The sequence below is a fragment of the Otolemur garnettii genome, unplaced genomic scaffold, assembly GCF_000181295.1.
Source record: "Otolemur garnettii isolate 467f Iridium unplaced genomic scaffold, OtoGar3 scaffold00081, whole genome shotgun sequence".
Classification (NCBI taxonomy): Eukaryota; Metazoa; Chordata; class Mammalia; order Primates; family Galagidae; genus Otolemur; species Otolemur garnettii.
This window is the reverse complement of record NW_003852476.1, coordinates 1,853,184-1,866,354: the sequence shown is the minus strand read 5'-3', so window position 1 is coordinate 1,866,354 and position 13,171 is coordinate 1,853,184. Positions and strand designations below refer to the sequence as shown.

Here is a 13,171-nt window from a genome sequence, read left to right as displayed (position 1 = left end):
TGTGTTGTACTGGGTGAGGGCACCCTAAATTCCTTGACTTTATCACCACGCATTATACACATGTAACAAAATTTCACGTGTACCCCACAAATTTGTACAAGTTGACAAATAAATAAATAAATAAAATTAATGGACTCGTACTGATGAAATGAGTTCCTCTCTGCAAGTCTATCAGCCTCATGCTCCTTCCTCCTCATCCGAGGCAACCCGAACGCGAACGTGCTGTGGCATCTTCCTGTCCCTGTATTTGTCACTTGACTACACATGTGCAGATGTGAATAATCCATTTTCTTGTGGATTTCTGAGCTTACATAAATTCTTTGATACGTGCATTACTCTGGCAACTTGTTAGTGACATCTGTCCATGTCGTAAGCACAAAACAGGCTCTGCCTCTCCACACCTCCATTTCCTCATCAGCAAATACAACACTGTTTATAAAGCTTCTGACACACAGTCGGGGTTGTGTGTGTGTTTAAGAGATCTAGTTTGCTAGATTCACCTCCTGCATGAAGTGTCGTCAGATGAGCGTTTCTCATCCGTTTCTCCACAGGTGGACATTTAGGGGTTTCCAAATATTCAGAATTACAAGCAAGGTTATAAGAAATAATATTTCTGCCTTTTAAAAACATTTATTTGGCATGTCCCCAGGCCCGTAGGGAGCAGTGTGTCTTCTGCTATGGCTTTGGTGTGGGTGGCAAGGAAGTCCCAGAACAGGCCGTTTCAAGCCCCTGCCACACTCTGAAGGCCAGCAAGGCCGCCCGTGGCTGGGACCGCGGGTGTTAGGAAAGCCCAGGGCTTTTAAGTTTGAGACTTAAGAGGAGATGAGGGAGGTGGAGATATTATACACTCAGTGTTAAATACTTTGTTTACTTTATCTCACTGACACAGGTGGCGTGTCTTTTTTTCTTTATATAATTTTATTTGATGTGTCTGACAATCACCAGTTAGTTCTCATCCATGTTGACTGTCTGTAGATTTTTGAAAGTGGTAACAGGACATAGGTAACCAAAATATAGAGCTTATTTGGTGAATCTTCATCTTCATTTTCTAGATAACTGCACACGGATACGGTATGGGACATTCCTTATGCCTTTGGCCCAGACAGCTTTGTTAAGCCTGGTATCAATGCGCACATCTGGAGTCCCCATCTCTTTCATGGCAAATATCCGAATCTCTTTGAGTGCCCGAGGGCCACGCTTCATGAAGCCCACTCCATGGATGCACTTGTGAATATTGATAGTGTATTCTCGAGTCACCACCTCGTTGATGGCAGACCGGCCCTTCTTCTCGCCACCTTTCTTTGCGAGAGCCATTCTGCAGGACCCAAGTTGGAAAGAAAGAGTGCGAGGGATTGATGGCATGTCTTTTATCATCATCTTTCAGATGAGGAAACTAGGCTTGAAATGTTAAAGAATGTGGGTAAGATCACCAAGGCTATAAGGAGAGGAGCTAGAATTCAAAATAACTAGTGAAAATTGAAGGCAATAAGGTCAGAGAAAAAATGGCCAACAGTTTGCCTCTAAGGCAATGCATGCAGTAATTAACTCGATCTAGCTACTCCACTATGTGTACGCAATTCAAAACTGCATGGTGTACACCCTACATACATATAGTCAATTAAAAATAAAAACATAATGATAATTAACCCCCTGCTCTCAAACAAGAAAAGAACACAGATGTGGCTATTCTACAGCCATGCCCTAGGGCTGGTGACAGTGGCCATGGTGGTGAATGTGATTTCCACATGGTGAAAACCCTTATCACCATGGAGTATGTCTGCTTATGAAACAAACCTCAGGGAATGTTGGCCTAAGAAAAACAAAAACATAAAAAGCAAAGCAAAACAAAACCCCCAGTTTACCTCAGAACAGGTCTCCATCCTGCAGAAATCCTCACACACACTTGAGCAGGTGTCTCCCTCCGGATGACCACTGGCCTTTATCAGCATCTTTGCCTAACTCTGCCCTTTCAAAGGCCCAAATGGTGCTGGGGCTTTGGAAGGGGGTGGGGAAGAGGGGAGAACAGGGGTGAGAGAAGAGCACGGGATGTGCTACCAAGATGATTTCTGAAAGTTGACAGCTGCCAAACACACTGTGTCTCTGGTAACACCTGTTGAGTCTTCGGCGGTGGTGGAGGGAGTCAGATGAAGAAGGACAGCTGTCCACATGCCAACAGCAGCGGGACGCTGTGCTGGGCTTGTGCTTTGCCAGCAGAAGATGAGCCAAACTCCCTGGCCTGGATTCAAATGGCTGAGTGTCCGCTGGGTTTGCCAGCAAATAAGCCGGGGAATACATTTGCATTAACACTGCCCAGCCACCTCCCCTGCTCACGCAGCAGCGGTCCCCTTCCCAGAATGTCATCTTCAGGCTGCTTTTCAGAACCCGTACTGCAGTGAAACATGAGGCAAGCCAGATGCTGCCCCAGTGCCTGAAGGAAGCCGGCAGCTGCAGAAGGGAGAAGACAAAACTCCCTCTCAGGTTTTGGCGGTTGGCTAGGAAAATGTGCTGGGCAATTTTAATGTTTGTGCATGTGAAAAGAAAGAATAGATGGGTTTTACATTTTATCTCATGCAAACACTATTCTCACCCAGACCCTTCCTTTATTGGAACTTCTTGAAATTGGGGTATTCTCAGTGAAGCTGGGAGCCTTTTTCAATGGCGATGGAACGTCAGAGGCAAAGTGGTTCTGCTGGCAAAATGGCTCGCAAAGATGCAGGAGTGACGGATAGGTCTAATTTCTTCTTATGTTTTCTCAAGGCTCCAGGGAGATCCTCAAGGAATAAGAAGTCTCAGATCTGGATGAGGAAGGTTTTCTCTACACAGGCTACTGTTTGTGGACTAGAGAAGACAAGAACAAATATATAGCACATGTCATTTCGGCCACTTTGTGCCTGCATGCGTGAGGTGGTGAGGGGCAAAGCCGCAGGGAGGAGCAGCTCTGGGGACTGCGGTTCTGACAGCCTGTCCCCCAGAGAGTGCTGCCTGCCTGGACCTTGGACAGAGACATACCCTGTCCCTCTTCCTGACCTCTTCCTTCCAGCATTGTCTACATCCCACACCCCCAAAAAACTGTATTTCTTAAAAGAGGCTTTCACTTCAGTGCCATCTTTGTGAAGGAAGATAATTATCACTTGCTCTGGCTTCCTTTCTCTCTAAACGATTTTTTAGTAGCTTCTGGTTGAAACAAGCAACGTCAGAAGTTCTCAGGTATAAACCATGTTTTGAGTCAAATTTTATTTTAGGAGTTTGACTTACAATTATACTAATATACATACATAAAGGTGTATGTAGAAAGACATTCACTGCAGTATCTTTTTTCATATTCATGACAGCAATAGACTGCACACAGCCTTGCAGCCATCCATAGGCGTATTCCTTAGACTGTACATTCCATGCAGATACCACTGTCCAGCTGTAAGGAAGAGGACGTTGGTTCCATATGCAAAGATGTGAGCTAATTTCCAAGATGTATTAAGAGCAAAAGTGAGGCATAAAATAATACATACAGCATGCTAACAGTTGTGTTTTAAACAAAGAAATATACGGGCAGTGCCTGTGGCTTAAAGGAGTAGGGCACCAGCCCCATATGCTGGAGGTGACAGGTTAACCCAGCCCCCACCAAAACTACAAAAAAAAAAGAAAGAAAGAAAGAAAGAAGGAAAGAAAAAGAAAAGAAATATACTTCTCTGCATGTACACATAGACTCCCTAGAAGAATGAGCAGGAAGCAGCTCACAGTAGTTAACTCTGGGAGCCAGGGGATTGGAGATGAAAGATCAAGATTTTATTGTGTATTTTTTATACTGTTTGAATTTTTTCTATTACCATGTACATGTACCACATCGTCACGAAAGTTTAAAAACTAACTTACTAAAATAAATTTCTTTTTAATCTCTAAATTGAATATTAGAATTTTAATTGCTAAGTTCTCTTTGTTTTCAACTAGTTGCATGTGATCTCACGCCCTTGACTGTCACTACAGATTAGTAATGGTCAATACATTTTTCTTTTTTTGTTGTTCAGACAAGGTCTCTCTCTGTTGTGAGGCTAGCAAGTAGTGATGTCATCATAGCTCACAGCAACCTCAAACTCCTGGGCACAAGTGATCCTCCTGCTTCAGCCTCCCCAGTAGGTGGGAGTACAGGCATGTACCCCCATGCCCAGCTAATTTTTCTATTTTTTGTAGAGATGTGGTCTTGTTCTTGCTCAGGCTGGTCAATGAATTTGACTGGCTAGTGAAATTATACAAAATATGAGTCAAATTAGTTCAAAGAGCGATTATGAAGTATAAATTGAGAGATTTTTCTTCTCAGCCACATAAATCAGCTCAGATTAATTGTTGCTCACTGTCAATGAAATGAGATTGCTTTTAAGGGCTTAATTGCCATCATTTTGCAATAGCATTTTGGTCCCCAGGCCCTTCTACTGAATTTTAAAAGCATTTGGATGCTTTCAGCTTATACTTATTCTTGTATATACATACGCAAATGACTCCATTTACACAAAATAACAGGAAGAACTGCTGAAGATTTTCATAGACTCAAGAGTATGCTTAAAATGTTCTTCTACCTTCCCCTGAAAATGCTCCCCCTCTCTTCCAATCTTCCTCCCCTCGCTCTCCTGCTGTCCCTTCCCCTTCTCCTCTCTCACTCTCTCCCTCTGTCCCTCCCCTTCTCCTCTCTCACTCTCTCCCTCTGTCCCTCCGCCTTCTCCTCTCTCCCTCCCTCCCTCTCTCCCTCTGTCCCTCCCTCTTCTCCTCTCTCACTCTCTCCCTCTGTCCCTCCCCCTTCTCCTCTCTCACTCTCTCCCTCTGTCCCTCCGCCTTCTCCTCTCTCCCTCCCTCACTCTCTCCCTCTGTCCCTCCCCCTTCTCCCCCCTTCCTCTCCCTCCCTTTCCCTTCTCTTCCTTCTCTCTCTCTCTTACTCTCCTTCTCCCTCTCTTCCCCCTTCCTCTCCTATAGACAGCAAGTCGAAGAAATGCATTGAGAGACAGAGTTTGCGGATAGCATTACTAAGACATTGAAATTCTGATACTGCCTGTGAATAAAAGAATGTGAAACTTGGAAGCAGAGGTGAGCTTGTTCCTTATGGGAGATTTGAAGCCAGAAAATCTGTTTCTGTCCAATTTGCCTCCTGCCTCTCTTCGTCTGTCTCTGCCTACCAGCGCCCGTCTTTGGGAACTGTAATGCTCTGTCAGCTCTTTAAATTGGATATCCTACAAGTTTGGAGTGAAAAATAAAGTGGATTTTGTTTCAAAGTTCTTCTGCTGAATGTTTTCTGTACAATGCTGAAAGTGAAAAGTTTTAATTGTTTCCTGTTAATTTGTGTGTCTGCTTTGGACAAGGATCTTCCCCTGAGAAGACAGACACCGTGGTGGCATCTGATCAGAGGGAGCCTGAAAGGAGACGCCACCTACACGTTTGAAGGAGATAATCCTCGGGCAGCTGGACTGAAGTCACGGTGGGTTTATGAAAGCACAAATATGTTTTATGAGATAGCAATTTTATGTTTACACAATCTTAAATTCATGCAAAGAATTTTGATTTGGACCAGCTGTTCTCAACCTGTGGGTCATGACCCTTTTGTGACAATGAAAATACATCCTGCATATCAGATATTTACATTAAGATTCATAACAGTAGCAAAATTACAGTTATGAAGTAGCAGCAACAAAAATAATTTTATGGTTGGAGGTCAGCACAATATAAGGAACTGTGTTAAAGGGCCGTGGCATTAGGAAGGTTGAGAACCACTGCTGTAGACAAATTGAGTAGGGTGTGCATGGAGTCCCTTGATGTGTCTCTTATTTCTCAGAAATAAGAGGTTAAGATTTTTGGCCTATTAAATATCACCCTTTTCTTTTTTTTTTAATTTCAGAGTGGTATGAGGGTTCAAATGTTTAGGTTACATGGTTTTCATTTCTAAGGTAAAGTCCCAGTTGTAGTTGAGCCCTTCACTCAGGGTGTGTGCTGAACACCTCACATTGCACAAATGAGATAAGATCCCACCAATCACCCCCCCCCTTCTTCCCTGTCCCTTGCTAGACTATACTTGTATTTTTCTTTCATATGGGCATATAGTTGTTTATTTGTTGGTTTCATATTAGTATTGAGTACATTAAATACTTGGTTTTCCATTCTTGTGATACTTTATTAAAATGAATGTGTTTCAACTCCATCCAGGTAAACACAGAAGATGTAAAGTCTCCATCTTTTCTTATGGCTGAGAATAGTACTTCATGGTATACATATGCCACAGTCTGTTGATCCATTTAATTGCATTTGTTTTACATTTTATTTTATAAATCAATTCCTAATCTATATTTCTTTCTCTTTTTTGATATACAATATTTTTTCTGTAGGCTTTCAGTCCAAGGTTTTAAGTTAGAATGCTTCCAAGGCATTATACCTCATCTTTTAGGATAATGGTTTTAAAAAATATGTTTTTGAAGTGTCAGATTACTTGTTCAGAAGAAACAGTGCACAGACAACCAATAGGATAACAGGCAAAAGTGAAACTGGAGAGAGTGAGGGAGTCAGAGTGTGTGTGCATGTGTGTGCACATGTGTGCACAGGAGTGTGCTCATGTGAGTGTCTGCATATGTGTGCACGTGAGTGTGTGTTCATGTGTGTATGTGCATATGTGTGCACGGGGCATGTGTGTATGTGTGTGCACGTGTGTTGTGGGCTCGTGCTTCAGAGGGAAGGAGCCAGCTGACAGGGCTGACTCTTTTCCACTTCTCATTGTGACATTTTCCACAGTGACGGGTGAAATGAGATGCGTGGTCTCAGGACACGAGATCCTGACGTTCAGGTGAACCACAACAGTGAGTTAGAGCTGGCTGTCTATCTTGCAGAGTGTAAAGAACAGAGTAGAGATTCAGGAGACAGAAACGTATCCTGTATGATTTCTTTTACAGCTATCTGGTCATTATGAATCATGCCAGGGTTACAGAGTTTAGGACTTGAAGACGGTTATAACAGAAAATATAAAAGAACTTGCAATGACTGGATTGAGACATGTGGTCACAGTGAAAATGAATGTGATGGTTGTTACCGTTCTTAATTTATGAACTTCTATGTACAAAGGTGAAGTGAACCATGACATATCACTATCCCTTGTAGCTGAAATAACCCACTTTATACTGTGTGTTTCAATTTCATTTGTGTGTCATTACACAATGACATTTTTATCACTGGTCATGAGTCATCCAACTTTACACCTTGATATGTTAATAATATAATAGCTATTTCTCCCCAAATATAATACTTGAAGTAAGATTTTCATGTCCATGTTCCTTTACTCAAAGAAATTTAAATGTGTAAGGTATGAAAGGCAATTTACAGGGAATATTGTTAGTTTGCAGTATCTAAGGAAAACATTGGAATACTTACTTCATAAAGAAAAATTAAGAACCATTGAAATTCTTTCCTGCTTGTTAAAGGAAAAGAAGAGTTTACTTCATTACTCTGCTAGTAGAGGGCCACATAAGTGTCTTGGCATATTTCACATGGAAAATAATTATCGAGTAGCCACCTTAAATGAACTTAGGTGAGGTGTCAAGAATTATCCTTCATAAGCTTTTCATCTTGGGAAGATTCAAAGATTTTCAGTTACTGACTCTATCTTCATTCTAATCATTCTTTTCATTGCATATTCTTAACTTTTTTGTATTTACTTGTAATTCAGCATTTTATCTTTTTTCTTTTGTTAATAGTAATATGTTGCCTCAAACATGTGAGCTGTCTTATATGTGTATATTTTATCTCTGCAATGAGACCATAACTTCCACAAGGGCAGATACATGTGCTCGCAGAGTCCTGAGTCTGGCCTTCTGCAGGGCAGCTCTGCAGGGACTGGGGGCTTATTGCTGCTGGGCAGGCTCACACTTCTCCCTCATGCTCAAACCCTTACCAACTCACTTCTTACTTACTAGGTGAGTGTTAGTTTACACTCACAGGAAATACTAGTCTGAATAAGCAACTTGTGACGGAAAGGTAAATCTATTGCTTCAAAAATAATAAAATGTCCAAGAAAGCAAAATTGAAGTGATTTCTGCATTATCCAATCCCTGCTGTTCTTAATCAGAAACTATTATCATCTGATTAAAACTACATTCTCCACAAAAAAGCAATATTTCTAAGTAGATTCCAAACACTCGTAACTTAAGAAATGTTGGATTGTTTGTTTCATAGGAAAAATCTGCTGGTTTGGTCGGTCTTTATGCATTTTTATAAAGTGCATTAATTCTTCTATTCATTGTGTTCTCTCATAAACCCAAAGGATTTTAAGTGGATACATGTCATTTTATAAGAAGCATTATCTTCATTGTTATTTTCAACTTGGGTTTCACTTTTGGTACTGTTACATTTGGCTATAATAGCTAAAGAAAGCTGTCCTGGGGTTATAACCAAGAGACAGGATTCTGCCTTCCTTCGAGGAAGTTTGCCAGCCCTGTGGCTGCACCCAGCTTCCTACCCTTCCTCCCAGCAGCAGGGGTCAACAAGGGCAGTCAGACCTGGGGTCAGATCCCTTGCTACCCCACTACATGACCATGTAAATGTGGGCAAGTTTCCTACCTTTCTTCAATTTCCTCATCTATGAAACGAAGGTAATAAAGATCACGAAGCTTAAGTAAGATAATGAATGGCAAATACAAGTTCACATTAAATACTCAATAAATGCTAGTTGCTCTGATTAACAGATGCTCCTCTGAATCACATAATTCAATTCTCAGAAAGGATGACTCTGCTCTCCAAGCCCAGCTCACTTCTCTGTGCCAGGTAGTGTCCTCTGATTCTGTCCACCTTCATTTTGGTGGGTGAATCCTCACAAATCTGCAAATGAAGGGAAGCCAGCGTACAGCAGCATCTGTGGAAATACAGTTGTCCTCAGTGTCCTCAGACATCTGTCGGTTCCAAGACCCCTATGGATACCAAAACCTGTGGATGTCAAGTCCTTAAAATAAAATGGTATAAAATTTGCACATTACCTATGCACATCCTCTTGTATACTTTAAATTGCTTCTATATTACTTATAATACCTAATACAATGTAAGTGCATTGTAAATGGTTGCCATACTGTATTTTAAAATCTCTATGATTTTTTGTGGTATTTTTTTTTGTTCCAAGGTTGGTTGAATCTGCAGATGTGAACCTCCCAGATACGGAGAGCAAACTGTCCTTGCAAGAAGCAAATCTTACAGTGGGGCGTGTTTGAGGAGCAACAAGCTCATTTCTATGTGATCCTTGGGTTTCAAGCTGAAGGACTTTCTTGGAAATCACTGCATCTTACACCAAGGGGCTTTGGGTCCTGCTCCTCTGAGGTGATGTCTGAGGTAGATTTCTTGCTCTGAATCCTACTCTGTGTTCATATTTCTCTATTAAGACCTCTGGGATTTTCTAGCTTGCTACATGCCTTTGTGCTCAGCACCCTGCCCTGGGAGCTCTGCCTATCCTCTCCCAGGGCTTTGAATGGTGTCATGTGGACTGAAGATTCACAGATATAACTTCAAATCAAAAGAGCTGAAAAACTCTCCAACACCAGATTGTAGAAAGCCCAGGTCATTGACATGGGGTCACATGGCCAACCTGCTAGCGTGCAGGTCTGACACTAAGAAATGGAAAGGGTAGGATGATTCAGAGCAGTGCAGAGGGAAACCCTGAAAATGGGTCCTGGAGCCCCTTGATCTTCTTGTCCCGATTTGCTGTTCCTGAGTCTTAATTCAATTTCAGACAATGAAAGTCTTCCTTTGCTGCTCAGCTTACCTCTCACCTCTTTAAAAACTAAGAGAGTTTATTTTTCAATATTAAAACGATTTAAGTTCAAAAAGAAAAAAGTTATAAATCTACTACCTAGAAATAACAGTCTAGGGGCATATTTGCTATCAATATTTTTAAATAAGATAAAACCCTCACTCTTTTTATAAAAAATAGAACATGTACATACAAAAGAACCAGACATTGAAGAATAATGGTGAATATTTAAAGAGCACCCTAAATTCAACGGCCCAAGCATACTACTTTTAAGGTTACATTAGATGAACATATTTTAGATATCTTTCTATGTATACACATGACAGAGTAAAGGGGGGAAAATGTTTTTTTTTTATTTTCATGGGGTACAATGTGCTGGTTTTATACACAATTTGAAATATTTTCATCAAACTGGTTAACATAGCCTTCATGGCATTTTCTTAGTTATTGTGTTAAGACATTTATATTCTACACCTAGTAAATTTCACATGTAACCTTGTAAGATGCACCATAGGTGTGGTCCCACCAATTACTCTCTCTCCACCCATCCTCTCCTCTCCCTCTCCCCTTTCCCCTTCTTCTTTGGCTATAATCAGATTATAGCTTTCATAAGAAAGCTATAAATTGGTTTTATAGTAAGACTGAGTACATTGGATACTTTTTCTTCCATTCTTGAGATACTTTGCTAAGAAGAATATGTTCCAGCTCCATCCATATAAACATGTAAGAGGTAAAGTCTCCATCTTTCTTTAAGGCTGCATAATATTCCATGGTGTACATATGCCACAATTTATTGATCCATTCATGGGTTGATGGGCACTTGGGCTTCTTCCATGATTTAGCAATTATGAATTGGAGGTCAATATACATTCTGGAACAAATATCTTTGTTATAATGTGATTTTTGGTCTTCTGGATATATACCTAGTAGAGGAATTGTAGGATTGAATGGCAGGTCTATTTTAGATCTCTAAGTGATCTCCAAACATCTTTCCAAAAGGAAGATATTAGTTTGCATTCCCACCAGCAGTGTAGCAGTGTTCTCTTTTCTTCATATCATGCCAGCATCTCTGGTTTTGGGATTTTGTGATGTGGGCTAATCTTACTGGAGTTAGATGATATCTCAAAGTAGTTTTGATTTGCATTTCTCTGATGATTAAGAATGATGAGCATTTTTTCTTGTGTCTGTAGGCTGTGTGCCTGTCTTCTTCAGAGAAGTTTCTCTTTAAGTCCCTTGCCCACCCTGAAATGGGATCACTTGTTCTTTTCTTGCTAATACATTTGTGTTCTCTGTGGATTATGATTATTAAACCTTTGTCAGAGACATAACCTGAAAATATCTTCTTCCATTCTGAGGGCTGTCTGCTTGCTTTACTTACTGTGTTCTTGGCTGTGTGGAAACTTTTTAGTTTGAGCAGGTCCCAGTAGCGTATTTTTGATGTTGCTTCAATTGCCCAGGGGGGTCCTCCTCATAAAATATTCACCCAGGCCAATTTCTTCAAGAGTTTTCCCTGCACTTTCTTCTAGTATTTTTATAGTTTCATGTCTTAAATTTAAATTTTTAATCCAGTGAGAGTCTATCTTAGTTAATGGTGAAGGGTGTGTGTCCAGTTTCAGTCTTCTATAGGTCATCAGCCAGTTCACCCAGCACCATTTGTTAAAGAGGGAATCTTTTCCTCACTGAATGTTTTTAATTGGCTTGTCAAAGATCAAATAATGGTAAGTAGCTGGGTTCATCTCTTGGTTCTCTATTCTGTTCCATACATCTAACCTCTCTGTTTTTGTGCCAGTACCGTGCTGTTTTGATCACTATCAATTTATAGGATAGTCTGAAGTCTGTAGCATGATTCCTCCTGCTTTCTTTTTATTTCCGAGTAATGTCTTGGCTATTTGAGGTTTTCTCTGATTCTGTATAAAACTAAGTATTATTTTTTTGAGCATTAAAATCGTATATTGCTTTGGGTAGTATGAACATTTTAACAATGTTGATTCTTCCCAGCCATGAGCATTTTTAAGAGTTTTGTAGTAGAATCCTTGGTGTTTTCCAGATATACAATCATATCATCTGTGAAGAGTGAAAGTTTGATCTCTTCTGACCCTAAATGGATACCCTTCATCACCTTTTCTTGCCTAATTCTGATACTAAGACTTCCATTACAATGTTAAAAAGCAGTTGAGACAATGGGCACCCTTGCCTGGTTCCTGATCTGAGTGGAAATAATTTCAATTTAACTCCATTCAATATAATATTGGCTGTGGATTTGCTGTAGATGGTCTCTGTCAGTTTAAGAAATGTCCCTTGTATACCAATTTTATTAAGTGTTCTGATCATGAATAGATGCTGGCTATTATCAAAAGCTTTTTCTGCATCAATCGAGAGAATCATGTGGTCTTTGTTTTTTTAATTTGTTTATGTGATTGATGTATTATATTTATAGATTTATGTATATTGAACCAGTCTTGAGACCCTGGGATAAAACCCACTTGGTCATGGTGCATAATTTGTTTGATGTGTTGCTGGATTCTGTTTGTTAGGATCTTGTTGAATATTTTTGCATCTATATTCATTAGTGATATTGGTCTATAATTTTCTTTTTGTGTTGGGTCTTTTCCTGGTTTGGGGATCAAGGTGATGTTTGCTTCATAGAATGTGTTGGGTAGTATTCCTTCTTTTTCTATATTTTAGAAAAGATTGAGTAATATAGGTACTAGTTACTCTTTAAAGGTTTGGTAGAATTATAACATGAAGCCATCTGGCCCCAGGATTTTCTTTTTAGGGAGATTTTCTATAGTTGATGCTATTTCAGAACTTAACATAGGCCTGTTCAACATTTCCACTTGATTCTGTCTAAGTTTTTGAAGGTGTCATGCTTCTAAGTATTGGTCAATTTCCTTCAGATTTTCATATTTCTGAGAATAAAGTTTCATGTAATATCCATCAAGGATTGTTTATATTTCTGAGGAGTCTGTTGCTATTTCATCATTACCATTTCTGATTGATGAAGTAAGAGATTTTACTCTTTTGTTCCTGGTTAGGTTAGGCAAAGGTTTATCTATTTTATTGACCTTTTCAGAAAACCAGTTTTTTGATTTATTGTGTAATTCCTTTGTACTCAATTTCATTTAATTCTGCTCTAATTTTGGTTATTTCTTTTCTTCTGCTGGGTTTGGGATTAGAATGTTCTTCCTTTTCCAGTTGCTTGAGATGTACCATTAAGTTGTTAACTTCCTCTCTTTCTGTTCTCTTGAGGAAGGCTTGCAGTTCTATAAATTTCCCTCTTAGGACTGATAATTTGTGCCTTCATTATTATTTTGTTCCAAAAATTTGGCCATTTCCTTCTTAGCTTGTCTATGACCCAGCTATCATTCAGCATAAGGTTATTTAGCTTCCATGTTTATGTATGAGTATGCAGATTCC

At 40.0% G+C, this 13,171-nt stretch overlaps 1 pseudogene; it reads right to left on the bottom strand.

The window, feature by feature from the left end:
* Positions 1 to 945: 945 nt before the first annotated feature.
* On the bottom strand, positions 946 to 1,314 carry LOC100957142 (annotated as a pseudogene).
* Positions 1,315 to 13,171: the final 11,857 nt, after the last annotated feature.